At 44.7% G+C, this 24,703-nt stretch overlaps 1 pseudogene; it reads right to left on the bottom strand.

The window, feature by feature from the left end:
- Positions 1–23,930: 23,930 nt before the first annotated feature.
- LOC126250257 (5S ribosomal RNA) lies at positions 23,931–24,048 on the bottom strand (annotated as a pseudogene).
- Between the last annotated feature and the right edge of the window lie 655 nt (positions 24,049–24,703).

The raw sequence follows: 24,703 nt of genomic DNA on the forward strand, positions 1-24,703 counted from the left end.
CCGCATGCCCACTATACGCCCTCGCTCAAAGTCCGTCAACTGCACATACGGTTCACGTCCACGCTGTCGCGGCATGCTACCAGTGTTAAAGACTGCGATGGAGCTCCGTATGCCACGGCAAACTGGCTGACACTGACGGCGGCGGTGCACAAATGCTGCGCAGCTAGCGCCATTCGACGGCCAACACCGCGGTTCCTGGTGTGTCCGCTGTGCCGTGCGTGTGATCATTGCTTGTACAGCCCTCTCGCAGTGTCCGGAGCAAGTATGGTGGGTCTGACACAACGGTGTCAATGTGTTCTTTTTTCCATTTCCAGGAGTGTATTTTCGCATCCGGAATAGAAAGTTGGTGATTGAAATTTCGTAAATAGATCTCGCCGCAAAGAAAGACGTCTCTGTTTCAGTGACTGCCACCCCATTTCGCGTATCATATCAGTGACACTCTCACTCATATTGCGCGATAACACGAAACGAGCTGCCCTTTTTTGCACTTTTTCGATGTCCTCCGTCAATCCTACCTGGTAAGGATCCCACACCGTGCAGCAATATTCCAGCAGAGGACGGACGAGTGTAATGTAGGCTGTCTCTTTACTGGGTTTGTCGCATCAAGTGCTCTGCCAACAAAGCGCAGTCTTTGATTCGCCTTCCCCACAATACTATATATGTGGTCTTTCTTAATGGCTCTGAGCACTATGAGACTTAACATCAAAGGTCATCAGTCCCCTAGAACTTAGAACTACTTAAACCTAACTAACCTAAGGACATCACACACATCCATGCCCGAGGCAGGATTCGAACCTGCGACATTAGCAGTCGCGCGGTTCCAGAATGAGGCGCCTAGAGCTTCTCGACCACAGCGGCCGGCAAGGAGGTTCATAATGTTCGAGTACAGTATATGCTCCAAAATCCTACTGCAAATTGAGGTCAGTGATACGGGTCTGTAATTCAATGGGTTACTGCTATTTTCTTTCTTGAATATTGGTGTGACCTGTGCTACTTTCCAGTCTTTAGGAACAGACCTTTCGTCAAGTGAGCGGTTCTATATGATTGCTAAGGAAGGCGCTATTGTGTCTGCCTAATCTGAAAGGAACCAGGTTGGTATACCATCTGGACCGGAAGACTTGCCTTTCTTAAGAGATTTGAGTTGTCTCGCAACACTTAAGATATCTATTTTTATGTCACTCATGCTAACAGCTGTTCTAGTTTCGAATTCTGTAGCATTTACTTCGTCTTCTTTCATGAAGGAATTACGGAAAACTGTATTTAGCAACTCCGCTTTAGTGGCACGATCATCGGCAACATTTCCATTGCTATCGCGCAGTGACGGTATTGACTGCTTTTTGCCACTGGTGTACTTCACATTCGACCAGAATTTCTTTGGGTTTTCTAGCATATTTCCAGGCTGGCCACTGGTACCTTCCGTACCAGTCCCATCCCCAGCCTGTGTGCTGAGGCAGGGGAAACGCCGCTCGCCATCCGGCGGAAACTCCTCATGGTGCGACGGGTGTGTCAATTCCTTGCCTGTCCTACCTCCCCTGCGTCCCCTACCGTTGCCCGACCGCCTATGGAACGTCTCTTTTCCAGTCGTCCCAGGGCAACGAGCCAATTTGGGATTCGTGCCAAGCATTTGCTTGAGTCCCTTGGTGTGGAGCGTGTGGCACCTCAACTCCAGGGTTTTACCCGCCTGCTTCCCTGGTTGCTCTAGAGGCCCAGCGTCCTTTTAGATTTGTCAGAGTACCGGAGGAGCTGCACTCCTGCGTTTGTTTTTACCTCCTTGTTTTACGATATTTAAAACCAGCATCCCGACCATGTACCAGTATTTAAGGATTGCTCTAAACAGGGGGACTCTGTTGGTTGTGCTGTTGTTTTCCCTGATCGAGTCGTCAAGTTACGGCATCCTGCGGCGTTTACCATCTTTGATGCCGAATTGTTTGCGATCTTGCGGGCATTGGAGCAGACGAGATGTGTTCCCAGTCTTAAGTTCCTCATCTGTTCTGACTCCCTGAGTGCCCTTCAGACCATGCAATACTTGTACCCAGCGGATACGGTCGTCCAGAACATCCATGATGCCCTACTCCACCTGCAACGGCAGGGGAAGGAGGTTTCCTTCTGCTGGGTACCGGGGCACATGGGTATTAGGGGAAACGAACTGGCGGATGTGGCTACCAAAGATGCACGTTCCCTCCCTCACGTTGTTGAATGTGCCGTCCCCCTCCATGCTGTTACCTCCCTTTTGCGTTTTCGTGTTATGCGTCAATGGGAAGAGGAGCGGCTGGCAGTCGGTGAAAATAAGATGCGTCTGGTCAAGGCCACCACGCGGCCATGGCGTACGCCCTACCAGTCATGCAGGCGGGATGAGGTTCTCCTCACTCGCCTCTGCATCGGGCACAGTCCCTTAACGCATGGTTTTTTAGTCCGGCGGGAGGACCCCCCAATCTGCAGTGCTTGTGGCGTCCTGATTACTGTCCGACACATTTTACTTGTCTGTCCTTTATTCTCTGACCAGAGGGCGGTGGTGTCCTTGCCACCGGATTAGCCCTCTATTTTGCAAGACAACGCAACGACTGTAGTTATGGTCTTACGGTTTTTTGTCCTGTCCAATTTGTTGCCTCGGATTTTAGGGATTTGGGGATTTAGGGATTTTAATGTGCTGCTGGGTGACTGGCTCCCACAGGTTTTAGGTAAGAGGTCCGCCAGTCACGATTACCTACTTGTTTCACTTCGATTTCTGTTCTCTTTTCCTTGTGTTTCCTTTCCTTTTTTTGGTGCGTTTCTTCTCCTCTTGTTTTGCCTCTGTATGTGAGGATTTGGAACTGCGTCAGGTCTGTGTCTTTTAGCCGTTCTCCTTGTTCGCTGTCCGTCTTCGCCCCTTCGCCGCATTTGTTCCTGTTTCTATGCGTTTGGGCGCTGATGACCACGCTGTTTAGCGCCCGGAAACCTCAAACCACACTCACACACACTCTAGCATATTTTGAGACAATGTTTCATTGTGGAAACTATTAAAACCATCTCGCATTGCCGTAGTCACTAAATTTCTAGCTTCCGTGAAACTTAGCCAGTGTCGGTAATTCAATGAGATACGCAGTGAGATGAACAGAAATGATACTTTTATTCAAAGACAATATTTACAGTAAAGTCATTGCAGTTCATGACGGTCCCGTAGACGTTAAAAATGGCGGAAAATGGTTCATAATAGGGTGTGTGATCACCACGCACAGCAGTGCATCCTCTGCAAAGCGCTCCAATGCCGGCCACGTTGTTGTAAGGAGTTCCGATGGTAGAGCGGCCCATTCCTCCACCAGCGCGGCTGGAAACTGCTGTATTGTTGTTGGTGCATGTAGATACGCTGCAATACCTCCACAACGCATCCCACACGTACTCGATGGGATTTAAGTTTGAGGAACGGGTAGGTCAGCCTATTCGCAGAATATCCTCTCGCTTCAAAAACGCCTCCTTGTTCGCTGTCCGTCTTCGCCCCTTCGCCGCATTTGTTCCTGTTTCTATGCGTTTGGGCGCTGATGACCACGCTGTTTAGCGCCCGGAAACCTCAAACCACACTCACACACACTCTAGCATATTTTGAGACAATGTTTCATTGTGGAAACTATTAAAACCATCTCGCATTGCCGTAGTCACTAAATTTCTAGCTTCCGTGAAACTGATGCGGTCGGACATTGTCATCTAAAAAACGAAGTCGAGGCCGAATGCAACACTGAAAATACGCACACAATACCACAATAACTTTGACCCCTGAGTGTGGTGCGTTCAAAGGTTTAGAAGTCAGCACGCCCATGCAATATTATGCCTCCCAGCACCATAACACCTGGACCACCGAAACAACCATGTTGAACTACCAGGAAAGTTCTTCTTTGTGTCGTTGTTCAGTTCGCCCGTGACATTTGCTTCAGTATCAGTCACATCGTCAAAGTGTTGACCCCTCCTGTGATTTTCTGCACTTTCCCGATTTACGGTAGTGTCGTATTGACAACACAAAGTCTCGTCACATGTTTATCTTTTTTCGGAAACGTCATGTCCAATTGTCCGCTTTTGCGTTTCAAAAATCCACGCATCGTTTTTGTTCGGGAGTCAAGATGTATGGGAAAAATTTTGCACACACTTATCTCTTCTGCATAACATTCTGTAGGATGTCTTTAACATTTCATTTAGAGATGTTGCTCTATTAAGATTTGCTGTACAACAACATTGACACACCATTGACGCACGCACGCTACTTCACACCGCCTGCTCGCAGTTGACTGATCGAATGCCCATCTGCTGTTTGCAGTTATTAGTTGAAGCTGCCACCCTAGTTACTGCACTGGCGTCACTAATACGCTAATACGCCATAGATAAAACCAGTGCTGGAACTTTTTAGACAGTTGGTGTACTTCTATATATTTTGTGGCATATCGAAGGGTACCTTGTGCTGCTAGTCATTTCCCTTCTTGTTCTACTTGTAAAGTGAGCAAGTGAATATCGACAGTCTATATGCTTTCGTACGGCGCCTGATTTCTCTTCACTTGTTTTCTCGGTCTTTACGTGAGTTGTGAGATGGTGAGAGTAGGATCATTCAAAAAATGGTTCAAATGGCTCTGAGCACTATGGGACTTAACACCTGCGGTCATCAGTCCCCTAGAACATAGAACTATTTAAACCTGCCTAATCTAAGGACATCACACACATCCATGCCCGAGGTAGGATTCGAACCTGCGACCGTAGCGGTCACACGGTTCCAGACTGAAGCACCTAGAACCGCACGGCCACACCGGCCGGCAGGATCGTTCTGCAATCTATCGAAAATGGTTGTTCTCGAAATCTCCCCATTGGTGTTTCAAGATAAGAACGTCTTCTTCCCTCCAGGGATTCCCATTTCAGTTCACAGAGCATTTAAGTAATACTCACATGTTGATCGAACATACCGTTAACAAATCTAGCGACACGCTTCTCAATTACTTGTCTTCTTTTAATCCGACCTGGTGGGTGTACCAAACACTCGAACAATTCTCAGGAATGGGCCACTCTCTCCTGGAGTTCTCCTAATAAACCAAAGTCGAACAGTCGCCTTCCCTACAACCGATATTACGTGCCTGCCACATTCCATGTCACTTTGCAACGTTTTAAATAGATACATTTACATGACTGTGTCAAGCAGCTCATTACTAATGCTGTATTCGAACATCACAGGATTGTTTTTCCTACAGATCTGCGTTATCTTAGGTGTTTCCTCATTTAGAGCAAGCTGCCGTGCATTAAATCAAATACAATTTTTATTAAGTCATCCATATCTACCTACATTCATTGAGCGACGTACACTACAATGTCAACGCTAAAAAGTCGCCAACTGCACGTCACCCTATCCGTCACATCGTCTGTATACAGCGCCTGCAAAAAGAGTAAAGTGTGCAGAAGGGGAGAAGGCAAAGAAATGAAACTTCATGGATGCGAGAGTACATGATTTTATTTCAATGATTGCAATAGCGAGTCAAATTGACTAAGAACTTGACAGCAGAAGCCCACTTATCAGTATAACGCCGGGCGGGATTAGCCGAACGGTCTCAGGCGCTGCAGTCATGGACTGTGCGGCTGGTTCGAGTCCTCCCTCGTGCATGGGTGTGTGTGTTTATCCTTAGGATAATTTAGGTTGAGTAGTGTGTAAGCTTAGGGACTGATGACCTTAGCAGTTAAGTCCCATAAGATTTCACACACATTTCAACATATCAGTATAACGCTGCACACCCTCTGGCCTGGATCCAAGCTCTGATTCGATTGGGAAGTGCGCTGTAAAGCCATTGTATCCTATCCTGAGGAAAGACGCCTCACGACTGATGAAAGTGGTCCTCGACATTCAGGATATTGGCACTGGAATGTAGGTGACGTCCGAGCTGGTCCCTCACATGTTCTACCGAGGAAACATCCGAGGATATTGCAGGCAAACAGTACCGTGTGTGGGTTCGAGTTGGTCCCACACATGTTCTAGAGGGAAAACATCTGGGGATCTTTCTAGCCACAGAAGTACTTCAACAAACCGCAGACAATTCATAGCGACACATACCATGTGGTGACAAGCATGGACCTGTTCAAAAATGGTAGCACTATGCTATCAAATGGTTCAAATGGCTCTGAGCACTATAGGACTTAACATCTGAGGTCATCAGTCCCCTAGAATTTAGAACTACTTAAACCTAACTAACATAAGGACATCACACACATCCATGCGCGAGGCAGGAGTCGAACCTGCAACCGTAGCAGTCGCGCGGTTGCGGACTGAAGCGCCTAGAACCGCTCGGCCACAGGGCCGGCCACGATACTATCACATGAGACGTAATACATGAGTACGGAGGATGTGTGTGAAGTACCGTTGTGCAATTAGAGTTCCCTCAATCACCACCAGACTGACCTGAAGTCATACCCGTTGACACCCTACACCACGACGCCAAGAATTACATCGCTGTGCCTCTCCGAAACAGTGGAACAATGGGACCTCTCCCTAGAACGCTGCTATTCATCGATGAAGACAATGAAACGGTATTCATCAGCAATCCATGCTTCCCAGTCACGGCACCACTACAAATGCAGCCGCTTGCGTTGTGATGGTAACGGAAATCTGGCCATGGGACGGTAGATATCTGCTAGTGGTGCAGGATGACATAGAATTGCAGCGAGTCCATTACTTGGTCGGGGATGTCAGGCACAGATGTGAAGGGGTTACGGTATACTTGGTGCGCAGTACGGCGATTCCCTTGTGATGGTCAGGCGTGGTCGACTAGAACCTTGATGACGAGTATGTGTGTCCTCACTTTCCCGTGCAGCCTAACCTCGGGCCACTGTCACAACTGAACGCTCCACAAACGTAAACAAAGTGCACTCCATCTCAGATTCAAGAAAAGTAAAATCCTAGCTGACAAACAAAAGCTGAACGAAGTGAAAATGGCCGTAAGGGAGCAGTGAGAGAAGCGTTCAATGAATTTGAAATTAAGACCTTGTCAACCGACCTGAGTAAAAACCCTAAGAGATTTACGTCGTATGTACAATCAGTAAGTTGGTCAAAATCATCTATCCACTCTCTCACCGACGACACCGGCACCGAAACGGAAGATAACAGAGATAAGGCCGAAATACTTAATTCGATCTTCCGAACTAGTTTCCCTCCTTTCAATTGTCGTACGAACATCGAAATGGCAGATATTGAGATAATCGATCGCAGAACTGAAAAGCAGCTACAATCGCTAAGTAGTGGGAAGGCGTCAGGACCAGATGAGAGACATGTAAAAGTCTATAAAGATTATGCGAAAGAACTTACTCCCCTTCTAGCAGTAATTTATCGTAGATCGCTTGAGCAACGAAAGGTACCTAACGACTGGAAAAAAGCACAGGTCACTCCCGTTTTTAAGAAAGGCCGTAAGACAGATCCACACTATAATAGAGCTATATCGTTGACGTCAATCTGCTGTAGAATTATGGAACATGTTTTATGCTCCAGAATTATAACGCTTTTGGAAAGTAACCATCTCTTCTAAAAATCGACACGGATGCCGCAAACAGAGATCCTGCGAAACTCAGCTGGCTCTGTTCCTCCATGAGATCCACAGGGCAGTGAACAAGGTTGAAGCCTTAATCCTTGATTTCAGTAAAGCCCTCGGCACACGGACCGTGCTGTCCAACGTTGACGTTGAGCGTGCCAACTTCAACTTGCTGCTGAACGCTCAGGAACGATGCGACTTGTGCATACGGTACGTGGGCCCCAACGTGGTATACTAGATCGCAACGCACTCCAGCGGCAGTTTAAGGGATGTTTCTAGTTCGTAAATCACACTGTTTACTCAACAGGCGCGGGTAAAATTCCCACGTTAGCTCTATTAGAACGCACATTTCCTCCATCGCCCAAGAAAAGAAAAGTACCATGTCCAACCAATAAAGACACAGGCTTATAAAAGTTCTATTACAAACAGTGCGGTACAAATTCGGAATACTTCGCCACATAAGATAAACATTATTTCATCATTCCCGCATTTTAGTAAAACCCCAAGGTCAGTCTTACTTGATCACTGTTCCTACCCAGTAGCAGAATCTTTGCAACATGTGAATTACGAAGCGTAAAAGAAAAAGGAGCAAAATATCTTTATACAAGTAGCGCAAGCTGTCCTGTAGATTAAGCCAACCGAACAAAGTCACCCCTCAAAAAAAAGGGAACTTATATTTACATAACATCAAATATTATAGCATATACTTTTATTAAACCAATAATAAAGTATCAGAACCTGATAAAAACGCGAATGTTATGGGAAAAAAATTTGAAGTGTTAACACGCGAACCACCGTCTCAACAAAACCTCATTACTGGCTAGAGACGCAACTCATTACGCTCAACCAACAACTTGATCGTTGTACTTAATCATATTGTGTTACCCCTTGCTAAAAACGCTAATCGTAGATAATTATGTTACTAACTGAAATTTAATTATAACAAATTGCAGCAAGAACAATGCGTTTTGGGTGGATCTTCAGTGTGTCGCTGCCTTCAAATAGCCTACTCTCTCAAGTTACAATAATTCTTTTGCCACGAATATGATGTTTCTCATTACTTTATTGGAACGAATCACACAACTAAGAACGGGTTTTCCGGTGGAGCTCAATTTGCTGGTGCTCAGAAACGGCATATATACATATAGGCTTGAAATGAATGCCAATATGGCGCCTCATAACTCTGTACTGAACGGAGACGGCGTGCGTGTGACGTAGCTCGCGTTGTGCCGTCTCATTCGTCAACGCTCAGACGCACGCTCGGAATATCTGACTTGCCAGATATTGCTCTTCACGTTCGGAAAGACTCCCGAACGTGCTATTCCACGCTATGACGTCAGAAACTCGGCACGCTCAACGTTCGGATGGACGGTCCGTGTGCCGACGGCTTAAGGCATTAGACACCGTCCCGCATTGCCGTTTAATGAAAAAATACGAGCTTACGGAGTATCGGAGCAGTCTTGCGACTGGATTCAAGACTTTCTTGGAGACAGAACTCAACACGTCGCTCTTAACGGAACTAAATCGACAAGTGTAAAGGTAATATCCGGAGTACCACAGGGAAGTGTGATAGGACCGTTGCTGTTTACAATATATATAAATGATCTAGTAGAAAGCGTCGGACGCTCGTTAAGGCTATTCGCAGATGATGCAGCTATCTATACCAAAGTAGCAGCGCGAGAAGATAATAAGAATTTGCAGAACGACCTGCAGAGAATGGATGAATGGTGCAGGCACTGGCAGTTGACTCTGAACGTAATTAAATGTAACATATTGCGCATACATGGGAAAAGAAATCCGCTACTGTACAGCTACGCTACTGATGACAAACAACTGGAGACAGCGTCTGCCGTAAAATATCTGGGCGTAACTATCCAGAGCATGGAATGACCACATAAAACAGATAGTGGGAAAAGCAGATGCCAGACTCAGATTCATCGGAAGTACTTTAAGGAAATGTAACTCATCCACAAAAGAAGTGGCTTATAAGCCGCTTGTTCGCCCGATTCTTGAGTGTTGTTCATCTATCTGGGATCCCTATCAGGTAAGACTGATAATGAATATAGAGAAGATCCAACGAAAAGCGGCGCGCTTCGTCACGGGATCGTTTAGCTGACGAGAGAGCGTTAAGGAGATGCTAAACTAACTCCACTGGCAGACGTTACAAGAGACGCGTTGTGCATCACGCAGAGAGTTACCACTGAAATTTCGGGACAGCACTTTTCAGGAGGAGTTTGACAACATATTATTTCCCCCCACATCCATTTCGCGTATTGACCACGAGAAGAAAATTACAGAAATTAGAGCCAATACACATACCTACCGACAATCATTCTTCCCACGCACTATTCGCGAGTGGAACAGGGTTGGAGGGATCAGATAGTGGTACCGAAAGTACCCTCCGCCACACACCATTAGGTGGCTTGTGGAGTGTGACGTAGATGGAATCTGGATATTGCGGGGTTCCAGCAGCAGGCCAAGTGGACACCAACAATGAGGCTCCCTACAAACTATTGTCAGGTTCTGATAAAGCTGCCTCGTACGAGTACGCAGCACCTCCATGTTCTCTACAGTGATCACTCTACATCTGACGCTCTTCATGTCACTTACATACTTACCAGATATTGTAAAAACACTAAACACAAATAATACTAATGCCATTTAGTGTTCACTATCACTGCCACAGAGAACTGTAGCTCTTATCATTTACATACACGCCGATGGTGTGTATGTGTACGAGGCTATACTGACATCCAACCATGTCCTCTCTGTGCTTCACTTTTTTTTCAGGCAGTACATTTTTATTTACGCTATTATTATTTTGTGTTGCAATTAATAAATCATTACGTTTTATTACATTTATGTCGAATCCAGGTATTAATTTGGAACTGACGAAAAGGAGGCGAGAAAATCAACTTTTTGCCAAATATCCTTTCTGAAACTGCGACCGCGTCCTATCGACACTGTACTCAGTATACGCTTTGTGTGTTTCCCATAATGAGTGGCTCATCATTTTTCAAATATGAAGAACTAACAGACGTAAGAAAATTTAAGTATTGTCAGAGTGGATTACTTTTTATATTTCTCTGCCGATTAAAAACAACTGATTCAGTACTACACCTACGTTTATTATCGGAAGACAACCATATGATATGTGAAGCGAAAACAGTGACGGTATTGAATATTTATTGGTAGGGACGACACAACATGTTATCTTGAATGGAGAGTCGTCGAGAAATGCAAAAGTAGCATCAGATGTGTCACAGGGTTAATCTGTTGGGCATCTTGTTGTACATGTTGTATATTGATAACCTGCCTGAATATATTGTTGGTAACTCTCGACTTTTTGAAGATGATGCAGTTGTCTATAAGGAAATACTGCCTAAAAGAAACTGCACTAATATTCAGTTTGATGTTAATAACATTTCAGACGAATGCAAAAATAGGTAACTAGCTTTAAATGTTCAGAGTGTAAAACTGTACACTTCACACGACGAAATATAACTAGTATTCTATGGCTAAAGTATCTGTTAGTCTCATTTACTATCAGCCTTGTGTAATAACTAGTAGTGACACAAAATGTAACCATCCCATAAGCTCTGCGATAGTTAAAGCACGGTTCAGATTTCGATTCATTGGTAGGATGCTAGGAAAATTCTGTCATCCTAAAAAAAAGACGGCTTATAAAACACTGGGTGACCCATCCTAAAATACCTATCAAGTGTGTGTAACTCGTACCAAACAGGACCAACAGAGTATATTGAACGTGTACAAAGAAGGACAGCAGGAATGGTCGTAACCATGTTCGACCCTTGGGAGAGCGTCACAGAGATATTGATATAACGGAACTGGCAGATACTTGAAGATAGACACAACTATCCCAAGAGAGACGCGTATTATCACACGGAAGCCCAGTTACCAAGTTTCAACCAGTTTAAATACTTGAGAAATCCGGAAATATGCTGCAACTCCCTATGTATTGTCCTCGCAGGTATCGCGGAGGGAAGATTTACCTAATAACAACCAGCACGGACGCATTTAAGAGAGAATTCTTTCCGCTCCCCATTTGTGAACTAAAGAGGAAGAAGCACTTAACAGTGATTTAAAAGGTATAGATCTACATACAGCATTTCAAACAGGTTTAAATGTAAGCATGGAAGAGGAAGAAAACGTAACATATGATAGAATAAAACGTTTCTTCCGCTACGCACTTCACAGTATTTAGCAGAGTAAAGATGTTGACGTTGATGTAGGATGTAGAGGTAAAGTACAATAAAGAGCTACAGCAAAACGCGTCTTTAACATTAATAGTAGGAAAACTACTGCTTGCAGCTCACCTCACGTGATGAAAACAGGAAAACGGACGAGGTAGAAAATAACTCGAATTTTGAGGGAGAGAAAATAGCAAACGAAGTAACACCAAGTTTGTAAACGGGGATAAATTCTCGAGGAACTGAAGCACGAGGAGGCGGAGTGTCGCGAGACATCCGATGGAAGGCGGTAATCAGAAAGCCGATATCGGAGAGAATGATATTACGAGCTGTCACCTTATTACTGCGGCATCCCGGAACTTGGGCGGAGCGGCGGCGGCTGCTGCTGCCGCCTTCGCCTCCAGCCACAGCGATAACATCGATTCAAAATGTTCATCCTCAATAGCCTGTTAATGCCCTTTACGTTGTCTGTATCTTCATTCCAACTCTATATCGCCTACCCTAAGTTTCCTCTGCTCCATATTCAGATGCATACAGACGTTCTTCCAAGGTGGTCCTCTCTCTCTCTCTTATTTTTATATATATATATATATATATATATATATATATATATATATATATATATATATATCATCTGAGCGTTTAGTGCCCGTTTTATCATTCTTGTTTTGTATGTCTGTCTTACGACACTACAAGAATCAGATCTCCATTTTCCTCTCTCCTGTGCCTCTTCTTAATCCGCTGTAACTTCGCCCATTTTTATGTCACCCAGTACTCGAGCCCATCTTCTCCTCCTCCTCTTGATTTTAGTCCCCCACCTCATTCTCCCTTTTTTTTCCCTGGAATATTTCCTTGGCTGATTCTCCGTTGTATAAAATATAGTCACAACAGACTTCCCAGTTTTTATCCTCCTTTATATGCGAAGGGTAAAAGAACGAACTCGCAAAATTATAGACCAATATCTTTAACATTGGTTTGCTGCAGAAGCCTTGAACATGTTCTCAGTTAGAATATAATAAATTTCTTTGAGAGCAAGAAGCTTCTCCCACAAATCAGCACGGAATTAGGAAGCATCGCTCTTGTGAAACTCAGCCGCTTCCTTTGTTCACATTATACCCTGCGAACCACGGATGAAGGGCATCAGGCAGATTCCATATTTGCAGATTTCTGGAAAGTGTTTGACATGATGCTCTACTGCAGACTGTTAACGAAGAAACGAGCGTAGAGAATAGGTTCTCAGATATGTAGAGTGTCTCGAAGACTTCCTAGGAAATAGAATGCAGTAGTTCGTCATCGACGGCGAATGCTCATTAGAGACAAGGGTATCGTCAGGACCGCCTCAGCGAAGTGTAATAGGAGCACTCTTATTCTATGTATACATAAATGTTCTAATGTACAGGATGGGCAGCAATCTGCAGCTGTTTGCTGATAATGCTGTAGTGTACGGGAAGGTGCGGTTGTTGAGCGTCCGTAGGAGGATACAAGATGACTTAGACAAAAACTGTAGTTGGTGTGAAAAACGGCAGCTTGCTTTAAATGTAAGAAAATGTGAGGAAATACAGATGAGTAAGAAAAACAATCCTGTTATGTTCGATTACAGCATTACTAGTGTGCTGCCTGAAACAGTCACATCGCTTAAATTTCTAGGCGTAACGCTTCATAACGATATGAAATGGAACGAGCAGGTAACGACGGTAGTAGGGGAGGAGAATGGTCGACTTCGGTTTGTTGCGAGAATTTTAGGAAAGTGTGGTTCATTCGTAAAGGAGACGGCGTATAGAACGCTACTGCGAGCCGTTATTGAGTACTGCTCGAGTGTTTGGAATCCTCAGTATGTCGTATTACAGAAAGAATCGAAGAAATTCAGAGCCAGGGTGCTAGATTTAATACCGGTAGATTTAATCGACACACTAGTATTACGGAGTTGCTTCTTGAACCCAATCAGAAATCCCTGGAGGCAAGACGACGTTCTTTTCGCGAAACGTTATTGAGAAAATTTAGAGAAAGGGCATTCGAATTCGACAGCAGAACGATTCCCCAGTCGCCAACGTACATTTCGCGTAAGGACCGTGATGATAAGATTATAGAGATTATTGCTCGTATGGAGACATGTGGACAGTTGTTTTTCCCTCGCTCTATTTGCGAGTGGAACAGGAAAGGAAATGACTAGCAGCGATACTAGTAGCGGAGCATATATATAGATGTAGATATAAGATTATTTATTCGCCCATGTTAATTCCAATCCGAAAAGAATCAAGGTGCGACCCTAAAATGTGCTGGTGGTGTTAGTACTTCTCTATATACTCACCCTTCAGTACAGCAAAGTTTCCCCGATTACGGATGAACTGGAGCAGACCTCGGTTGCCGAGAGTCAGCGTTTTGACTGACTTATTCTTTTTATCGTGTGGCGGCATGATACATATTTTATTCATATATTTTATGCCATTTTTAAGATGTCTAGCATGCATATAACTATAGATCATACATCGTGACGACGCTGTTTGTGGATTAACTATCACATCTGAAGATGGTCATGATATCCTGAAATCAGTCATGTGAATGTCTGTAGCTACTAGATGAACTTGGCATAATAAATTATTAAAACAATATCTTTTCTGTTACCAGTCACGATTTTCCTTTTATTTATGTTTTGTACGACGCGTTTTGGTAAATTATTCCCATTTTCATGTACGTTTCCTGTGTGCTATGACAATTATTTGTGATGTTTTCGATGTGTGAAGGGCTACATTGTCCTGATGTCTCTACGGTAATATATAAAAAACATGCACAATTTGTAATGAATGACCTATCTTTATATACAGGATGATTCAAAGGGATCCTGGTGCAAGAACGACTGAGTCGAAAGTTATAAGCTGAAATACTTCTGATAATTCTGACCGGGGAATACATGTACCGGTACTGTTGTTGCAAGGAAAGTAGGTTAGACAACTTTCAAACATGGTAGCATGGACCAAAATGAGAAACATATGTATACCTTATGAGTTGTTCATCTTCAGTGCTGTGAAACACCTCTCTTCCACCGCAAGCTCTTCAGTTTCAATGTCTTTGGATGAGGTAGTATGGACCAAAACGTGATAAAAAGTAGCCGGCCAGTGTGGCCGAGCGGTTCTAGGCGCTACAGTCTGGAACCGCGCGACCGCTACGGTCGCAGGTTCGAATCCTGCCTCGGGCATGGATGTGTGTGATGTCCTTAGGTTGGCTAGGTTTAAGTAGCTCTAAGTTGTAGGGGACTGGTGACCTCAGAAGTTAAGTCCCATAGTGCTCAGAGCCATGATAAAAAGCCTAGTAAATATGGGCTCTAAAATGCATTCCTTAACATCTATAGACAACTGTTGAGTAAAAGAAAATAGAAGATGCAGAAGTACTCATAGTTCTTAAGGTATACATTTTAGAGCCCATGTTCAGTAGGCATTTGAATTCAAATACGAAAGATGCAGTAAGTCACAAAGTAAGAAAGCTTCTTGAGAACGTTTAGAGCTAATAATACAGCAAATAATACGAAAAACATTAAAATCCACAGTTATGAAAACAGCCAAAGCCAGTACACTACTCAGAATGAAAAAGGGGTACATACACAAAACACGTCAACTGCTTGATGTTAATAGTATTCAGGACACAAAAAGACCCAAAAAACATTTTCGAAGTAAAATTAAAGTGCAATTTAAAAGCAAACACTTCCTCCTCAGAGAAACTGAAAAGAAATATCTCATATGCATGAACCCGAAGGCATCATGTTTAAGAGCAGAGCCACAAATATGTAAAGAAAACAATCCAATAAGACCAGTGAGATACTCTATAAGGAGCCCAGCATACAAACCGTCACAGAAAGTGCATAACATACGGATAATTAATTACGAATATGAAACTACATATTCCATAAAAAACATTTTGTTACCAGCCGAATAAGTAGACTCCACAAAACTCCCTCGAGTTTATCTATTTTTATCACTCACAATTGCTAGCCTCTACTCAAATATACCTATACAAGAAACTGTACCAGTAATCTGAAACAATCATACGCAGAGATTGCTAAATTCATGAAAGACCTCCAGCTAACCCTAAGTTACAACTACACTGATTTGATAAACTTAAGAACAGAAGTAACTTTCACACGATGTGTCACTGCCAAGTAAAATAGCTCGACGAAACGTGGACAATACATAGAAAGAGCTGCTACAGTATAGTCCAGAAGGTAACTGAAAGAAATATACAATGAGATGAACAGGCAATTCAAAGACAATAATTACATCGAAGTCACCACATTTCGTGATGGTTTCCTGAACGTTAAAAAAGGACGAACATGGTTCTTAATGGGGTGAGTAATCACTATTGATGGCAATGCATGCTCTGCAGCGTTCTCCCTTGCTGGTCACAATTTTGGTAACGAGTTCTTGTGGTATGGTGTTCTGTTCCTCCACCAGCACAGTTGACAATTGCTGGAGGGGAGTGAAGCGGTGGAGGAGGGGTGGGGATGGGGAAGACACAATGTGTAGTACTCAAGGTCAAGGCCTTAACCTGGCCTTTCTTACGAAGAAACCATTGCGTGTAAGACATTCATAGGAGGGCAACGAGATGACCTCCGAGAAGGAACGTTTCCTCAAAAACCCAAAATGTAAACTTCTACAACCACAGTTATCAGCCACGTCATTCATCGCGAGGAAAATTGTTTCACATTGAAGGGGGAGTACGCAGAGGAGGACTAACACCATCACCAAGTTTCATGGTCGCAGCTTCAGTTTTTCGAGGTAATAATTAAGGCCTTAGGACTATCTTACATACATTCATGGTGGTGGAGGGGGGTGGGGGGCGGAGGGGTCGTATACGTTCCAAAAGGACGTATCAATCCGGTGGCTTAGTATTACTCCATGTAATTGTATTTCTTTATTGTCATTTCATTCTTTTGCCCGTTGAGACGAAGCTGTGCTGGAAGCGGTAAAATACCACTCTGCTGCCGCAAGAATTTATAAAATGTAAACGAGCTTTTCTAAAAGAAAAATTAAATATATATATAATATCTACTTGAGGTTCGATAGCTATTAGTTATGGAAAAAGTTTACACCTATTATTCCATAATTTTTTTGAGGATGGGAAAACGAAGAACGACGAGGCAGTTAAGAAGAGGAAGATAAAGTGACGAGACGCTCACTTTGCTTGCATGTGGATTTCCTTTCTTTTTTTCACTTTACTTTAATTATAACACATAAATTAATCCCATGACGCAGAAACGCTAGGGAAATTGGGTTGGATTTGCAGAAGATGCCGGCCGAAGTGGCCGTGCGGTTAAAGGCGCTGCAGTCTGGAACCGCAAGACCGCTACGGTCGCAGGTTCGAATCCTGCCTCGGGCATGGATGTTTGTGATGTCCTTAGGTTAGTTAGGTTTAACTAGTTCTAAGTTCTAGGGGACTAATGACCTCAGCAGTTGAGTCCCATAGTGCTCAGAGCCGTTTGAACCATTTGCAGAAGATGCAACATTCTGCAATTCACGAATTTAACTTCATCTCACATTCATTCACACATCCTTTTCCTTGACTAAGAATTTTTATCGCAACTCAGTCTGGCGGATTTCTCTCTGAAGACAACTTCTTATGCTGGACGTCAAAATTTCAGTTCTTTGTTAAGAAAAGATTTTTATTTCAGTTCAAATTTCAAGAGTTTTCCGCTTTTTGTTGTGCGGTTCCACGGAAGAATATTAACGGCATTGAAGCTAGGCAGTCATGGCAGGGTACTGGCGAGTGCAAGGACTGGCTGGAGGAATGTAAGGACGCCGTTTTCTTTAAAAAAAAAAAAAAAAAAAAAAAAAAGAGAGAGAGATGAGATGATTCAACCCCTAACTTATCACTTCTTTGATTGATGAAAAATGCCGTTGAGGGCTGTTGTTGCTATTCCAGGTTAAACTGTAGGTCCACGAATAACGGGCTGGGTAATTCAGTTCAAAGGTCGGAAGAGGGCAATGACATACCACATCTTATAGGACCATGCCCAGTAAAGCGCTGTAGTGTTCGGAACAGCCGTCAGGTTTACCTTTTATAATATACACACTGCATGAAAAGAAAAGCGAAGCACACATAAGACATGGCAACCTCGTACACGATACAACATCTGCGGGAATGTAAATGATTAGAGTTGCAATTCTCTGCGAGGTAGAAAGGCCACCACAGTGCATTAGTGTTGTTCATGTTTAGTGTTGTTACCAGGAACGGTTTGGTATGTAAGGGGGTAAGAATAGCGTCAGGTGTTGAGTGATCACTCCGAAGGAGACGGTGATGGTTTGCAGGCGTGTGAGACAGCGTTATAAGCACCTAAAAAGAATTTGAAAGGCGCCTCATTATGGGCCACCGTTTGGCCGGCTGCTCTGATCATTCCATATCCGTGGCAGGGGTCTTTTGGAACGTGAGGGCAGATGTATTCGTCATCAAGGTTCTGGTCTCCCACGTCTGCGAACCACAAGGAAATCGCAGGATTGTGCACCAACTACATCGTAATCCCATAACATCTGCGCCGGCCACCCGAGAACAAGTAATGGTCTCCTAGCAACTCTCTGTCATCCTGCAGCATTGGTCGGAGACTAGCAGCAGCTGTATGGGGGAAGTGCTGTCCCATGAGTAGACTTCCGTTAACAGCACAAAACAAACGGCTGCGTTTGGAGTGCTGGCGGGAGTGGGAAACATTGTGTTCGGCGACGAATCGCTGTTCTCCACTACCCCGGATGAGAATTGCCAGTAATATGGCGGTGACCAGGGCAGAGATCCCATTCTCCCAACGTTTTGTAGAGGCACAACTGTGTAACTCTTGACGTTATGGTGTGGGGAGTCGTCGTGTATGACTTTAGATCATGTCTAGTAGTGATTCAAGGAACACTGATTACACAACGGAACGTCTCGGATATCCTGCGTCCTAATGTGGTACCTCTCATGCGACAGTAACTTGGTGCCATTTTTGAACAGAACAATGCTCCTCCCCACATGGCATTAGACACTGTGAATTGTACGCGTGGTCCTTAAGTACTCCCGTGGCTAGAAAGAACCCCAGATCGGTTCTCGATGGAACATCTGTAGGACCAGCTTGGACGTGAACTCCGTCCCAGTGTCAGTATCCCACATATCAAGGACCAGTTTCCACAGTTGTGGGCCAGCTTTTCTCAAAAGATGATACAACGGCTTCAGGACACCCTTCCCAACCGAGTCACTGCACGCATCCAGGCCGTAGGGGGTGCAACGTCATACTGGTAACTGGGTTCATACTGCCAGTTCTTTGCAAATTTGAATCGAATTGGTAATCACAGAAATTGCATTAAGTTTCATTTGCTTTCCTCCTCCTAGACGCGCCAGGTGTTTTGGTCACGTAGTGTATATGTTCATAAAATAATTAAAATGGGTGTTATTATAGGTTTTCTGTCTTGAGCTGACTGCAGTGTCAAGACAGATAACCTATAATAACAGACGTTAACAGCTGCTGCGGAAGATTGCCACACAAACAAATGTATTATTAAAATGGGTGAATGTAAAGACATTGAGGATTTGAAGGAAAATACTGTTGTCTTCCAGAATACAGAAAATGGACGATAGTCTTTATGGAAACAAAAAAAAGGAAAAAAAGGAATTTCATGTTGCTGTACTGAGTTACAGTAAGTGAAGAGTGTCGCTGGTGGGAGAAGCATTTTGGAAATGGAGTGGGATGATAGAATTGTGGGAAGAGGAAGACGAGAGAAGCTCAGACATTAAGAGGGGGAGAAGTGTTCTGTTGAAGCTGAAAGTATGGGTACATTTGTAGGCAAACTTCGTGGTCACTGACGGAAAAGGTAAGTAAACATCCCTTGGAATAGGATGTGGAGAGTGTGTATGGCTTGGGGTATGTGTTGGTATAACTGCAGTAGGGCACTAGGGTTGGTAATCAGCGATGAAACGACTGATTGATTGGTGTCCAGTTGGCAGGAAGTGTAGGAAATTCAAAGGTGTTCACTGTGGGGAAAAGACAGAGGAGGAAATGGTAAGTTCATACTAGATTTCAGTGTTTTATGGGGGACGGGGAGAGGAGTTTACAGAAAGCGACACTGAGCGTTTTGCGTTCGAGGATTTGGAGGGACTGGCAAGATTCTGATTTAGTGGAAATCTGGGCGACATTGGCGTTGAAGAGAATTAGTGAGATTAAGGCTTTGGTGGTGTGGAGCATAGTGGAGGGACTCCGTCCCATGATAGGTCGCGTAATAGTTTTAGTCCATTGTGGGCTTTTTGTTGTATGGTTAGTGGGAGCAATCTTCTTGTTAGCTTATGGTCGAGGGTTAATCTGATCTCGTTGGACAGGACAGTTGTTAATGGAGACAGAAGTAATGGGGACAGTAGCTGCGGGAGGTTCGTCCTATAATTCTTGCCTATGACTGGAAGGGTTGATCAAGAGGAGCTATTACATGTTGTAGGACACTTTAATTAAGTACACTGCTAGCCATTATATTTACAACAGCATGTAGGTAGCGTGCAAAATACGACAAAAAGAATCAATTTTAATACATGTCGGCATATGTAAAAGATTAGCATTTCAGCAAAACCACACAAAGTAGGTGTGAATAACGGTACTACAGTCTGTATACAACGAAAGATTACGCATAGAGTCACTCATTCAGAAATCGCATTTGAATGTTGGTTGGTTGTGAAAAGATCCTATTACGTCTCGGTTAAGAAGGCGAATTTCTTCCAGCATTTATTGGAATTCGACAGTGGCAGGATAGTGGCCTACTGACACTGTGGATTATCGTTCCACGACATTGCTCCTTGTGTTGGTCTGGGCCCCACGACTGTCTTGTAAATGTGGATCCTATGAGTTCAGGAAGGCTATATTCACGCATCAAAAGTGCACCACTCGACTAGCGCCCAAGAAGATATAGTTCGCCCAGCAGCGTAACATCGCGCAGCAGGTCACGTACCTGGAGCCAGGGAATGGCCATATTTGTAGCAAGAAGAGTATATACACGAACAGTCCCACGTTGTCACGAGTACTACAGACTTTCAGCACAGTGACAATTTATCTTCTTTCTTTCGACGCGACAGCAGAGAGAGGCACGCCCACAACAGTGGGCACAGCAATGGCACGTCATCGCCTTTTCAATGCGTTCCCCGTCTGTTCAGAGCATCACTGTGGACGTATCTTAGTTTGGAGGTCCCAAAAGAGAACGAACGTTGCAAAACTGCATTAACACAATTATAGGACCCAGCAACATTCGTTACTGTATACGGGTCCCTGCATGCACCACACTGTCATCTCCAGTTTGCATAGCCGGTAATATGGACAGCAGCCGTAACATTCCTGACGCGTTAATGCGAGTGGTTGGACCTTACATTTGAAGTATCCGTAACGTTACCTTTGAATCAGGTAAAGCAAGACTGTATGTTGCACGTGCTGTCCTGATCTACCTAGATTATGACAGCGTTCCACTGTGGCCCTGGCCGAAACGTACTGCAGATATCTCATCCACTGAAAACACCTGGTCATTCATCGTGGAGAGACCGGTGCAACACCACCCGTGAGCCACTACGGCCGGTGAATTATAGAGTGAGGTTCCCATATCAGTTATCTAAGCTCAGTCTGATTCGATGCTAGCACAGGGAGGAATCACTGTTGCTGCCAGATGTAGCAAATCTGTGTACTAAATTTCAGATGTAACCATAGCTGTCATCTAAGGTCATTTTGCCACGATGCACAGACGGATTGGTGGCATTGTGAATACAACAATCATCTACAAATTCAATCACGTACTCTTCTTATTATACTGTGTACTGATAAAAGTAAAATTTTGTTATTTGCTGTCCCCCTTTCTCTCGCAGTTTAATGGCGAGCAGTGTAAAATTATTATTATTATTATTATTATTTTATTGTTGATAACAAACTAACCAAACCCACAGTCTCGTTACCTAAGGTAAATCGTATAACATAACTTGTACGATGGAATGCTGAACAGTAATGGCTCTGAAGTTTTTAGAGGAAAACTCTAAAAGACTTTTAAGTGAAACAAACGTTATTAACTTTCTACATTTTCATTCTTCAGTTCTGCTTATTTATTTCTCAGCATAGTCATCCTGGTGACGAATATATTTCTCTCAACGAGAGACCACATTGTTGATACCGTTAGTGTGCAATGTTTGTCTTTGTTGACGGAGGCACAACCTAACCTCTGCTTGAATCGCTTCGTCACTAACAAAGTGAAGTCCTCGAAGATATTCTTTAAGTTTCGGAAGCAGATGACAATTGGATGGGTCCAAGTCGCGAGTGTATGGAGGATGATCGATCACCGGCCGGGGTGGCCGAGCGGTTCTAGGCGCTACAGTCTGGAACCGCGCGACCGCTGCGGTCGCAGGTTCGAATCCTGCCTCGGGAATGGATGTGTGTGATGTCCTTAGATTAGTTAGGTTTAATTAGTTCTAAGTTCTAGGGAACTGATGACCTCAGATGTTAAGTCCCATATTGCTCAGAGCCATTTTCTGATGATCGATGACATTGAACCCAAAGCGTCGGATTGTTGCAGGTGTCGCAGCGCTCGTGTGTGGTCTGGCACTGTCATACTGAAAGAGAGGACGTTCCATGCGTGGACGAACTCTGCAAGCTGTTTCTGACGCACCAACATAATTACATTGTACACCACTATGATACACGCTCCAATTCGGAGCCCTGTGGCGGGAAAGGTTTGCAAATACATTATGTAGGCATTAAGAAGAAAGATGTAGAATATTAATAATGTTTGTTTCATTTAAAAAGCTTTAAGAGTTATCACATAAAAAATTCGGACGCATTACTTTTCAGCATGCCGTCGTAATCAAGAGGAGAAAATTAGTGTTTAACGTCCCATCGACAACAAGGTCATTAGAGACGAAGTATAGGGAAGGGTGGAGAAGGAAAGCGGTCGTGCCCGTTGGAAGGAACCATGCCAGCATTTGTCTTAAGCGATTTAGGGAAATCACGGAAAAGTATAGGGAAGGGTGGAGAAGGAAAGCGGTCGTGCCCGTTGGAAGGAACCATGCCAGCATTTGTCTTAAGCGATTTAGGGAAATCACGGAAAATCTCACTCAGGATGGCCGGAAGCGTGTTTGAACCGTCGTCCTCCCGAATGTGACTCGAGTGCGCTAACCACTGCACTACCCCGCTGGGTGACCTCGTAATGATTCAAATTGTAAAACGTGCATTTACACAATCATTATTCGGTGTCGAATAAATTTACTACATTTAGAATAATCTATCCTAATAATACAACACCTACTCAGTTTGAGTAGGTGTTCCATTTCACCAGACGCATCAGGAGCCATTTCTCCTGGGCTGTCCCAAGGGAACACAGCACCGGACGCCCTATCCTGTCCAGTTAACGAGCTCACTGTAAAGAGTTGATCGTCAGTAAAGCAGATGCCAGACTGAGATGCATTGGAAGAATCCTAAGGAAATGCAATCTGAAAACAAAGGAAGTAGGTTACAAAAAAATGGCTCTGAGCACTACGGGACTTAACTTCTGAGGTCATCAGTCCCCTAGAAAAATGGTTCAAATGGCTCTGAGCACTATGGGACTCAACTTCTGAGGTCATTAGTCCCCTAGAACTTAGAACTAGTTAAACCTAACTAACCTACGGACATCACAAACATCCATGCCCGAGGCAGGATTCGAACCTGCGACCGCAGCGGTCTTGCGGTTCCAGACTGCAGCGCCTTTAACCGCAGGGCCACTTCGGCCGGCAGTCCCCTAGAACTTAGAACTACTTAAACCTAACTAACCTAAGGACATCCCACACATCCATGCCCGAGGCAGGATTCGAACCTCCGACCGTAGCGGTCGCGCGGTTCCAGACTGTAGTGCCTAGAACCGCTCGGCCACACCGGTCGGCGGAAGTAGGTTACACTACGCTTCTTCGCCCACTGCTTGAATACTGCTCAGCAGTGTGGTATCCGTACCAGATAGGGTTGATAGAAGAGATAGAAGAGATTCAACGGAAAGCAGCGCGCTTCGTCACAGGATCATTTAAAGCACTCCGTCATCAGGCCACAACTGGCCCATCGGGACCATCCCACCGCCGTGTCATCCTCAGATGAGCATGTGGATAGGAGGGGCGTGTGGTCAGCAGCTCCCGGTCGTTACGATGGTTTTCTTTGACCGGAGCCGCTACTGTTCGGTCGAGTAGCTCCTTAGTTGGCTGAGTGCACGCCGAAAAATGGCAACAGCACATGGCGGCCCGGATGGTCACCCATCCAAGTGCCGGCCACGCCCGACAGCGCTTAACTTCGGTGATCTGACGGGAAGCGGTGTATCCACTGCGGCAAGGCCGTTGCACAGGATCATTTAGTAATCGCGAAAGCGTTACGGAGATGACAGATAAACTCCAGTGGAAGACTCTGCAGGAGAGACGCTCAGTAGCTCGGTAAGGGCTTTTGCTGAAGTTTCGAGAACATACCTTCACCGAGGAGTCAAGCAGTATATTGCTCCCTCCTACGTATATCTCGCGAAGAGACCATGAGCATAAGATCAGAGAGATTAGAGCCCACACAGAGGCATACCGTCAATCCTTCTTTCCACGAACAGTACAAGACTGGAATAGAAGGGAGAACAGATAGAGGTACTCAAGGTACCCTCCGCCACACACCGTCAGGTGGCTTGCGGAGTATGGATGTAGATGTAGAGGGTGTTGACCCTTAACACGAGAAAGGTGCAAGTGCTTTTGCGCTACGTTCTTACGCTTCGCGGACGGAAAAATTTGCTGCAATGTTGGCGAAGAAGTGAGCGGACACGAATGCGAGGTGTGGTGCGGGTATCGCCTATCCCTGGCAGCCCGGCGGCCCGCGCTTTGACAAGAGCCGCGGCTGCCTCAGGTTACTGCCCGGCTTCCGCGCCGTCGGCCCAGCTCAGAGCCACTCGCCGGCTGCCAATTCTTCGCAGCTCAACGCACGTCCTAACCTTCCCATTCTCTTCTTTCCCGGTTTCCCGATTT

Source organism: Schistocerca nitens, chromosome 3 (assembly GCF_023898315.1).
Source record: "Schistocerca nitens isolate TAMUIC-IGC-003100 chromosome 3, iqSchNite1.1, whole genome shotgun sequence".
Classification (NCBI taxonomy): Eukaryota; Metazoa; Arthropoda; class Insecta; order Orthoptera; family Acrididae; genus Schistocerca; species Schistocerca nitens.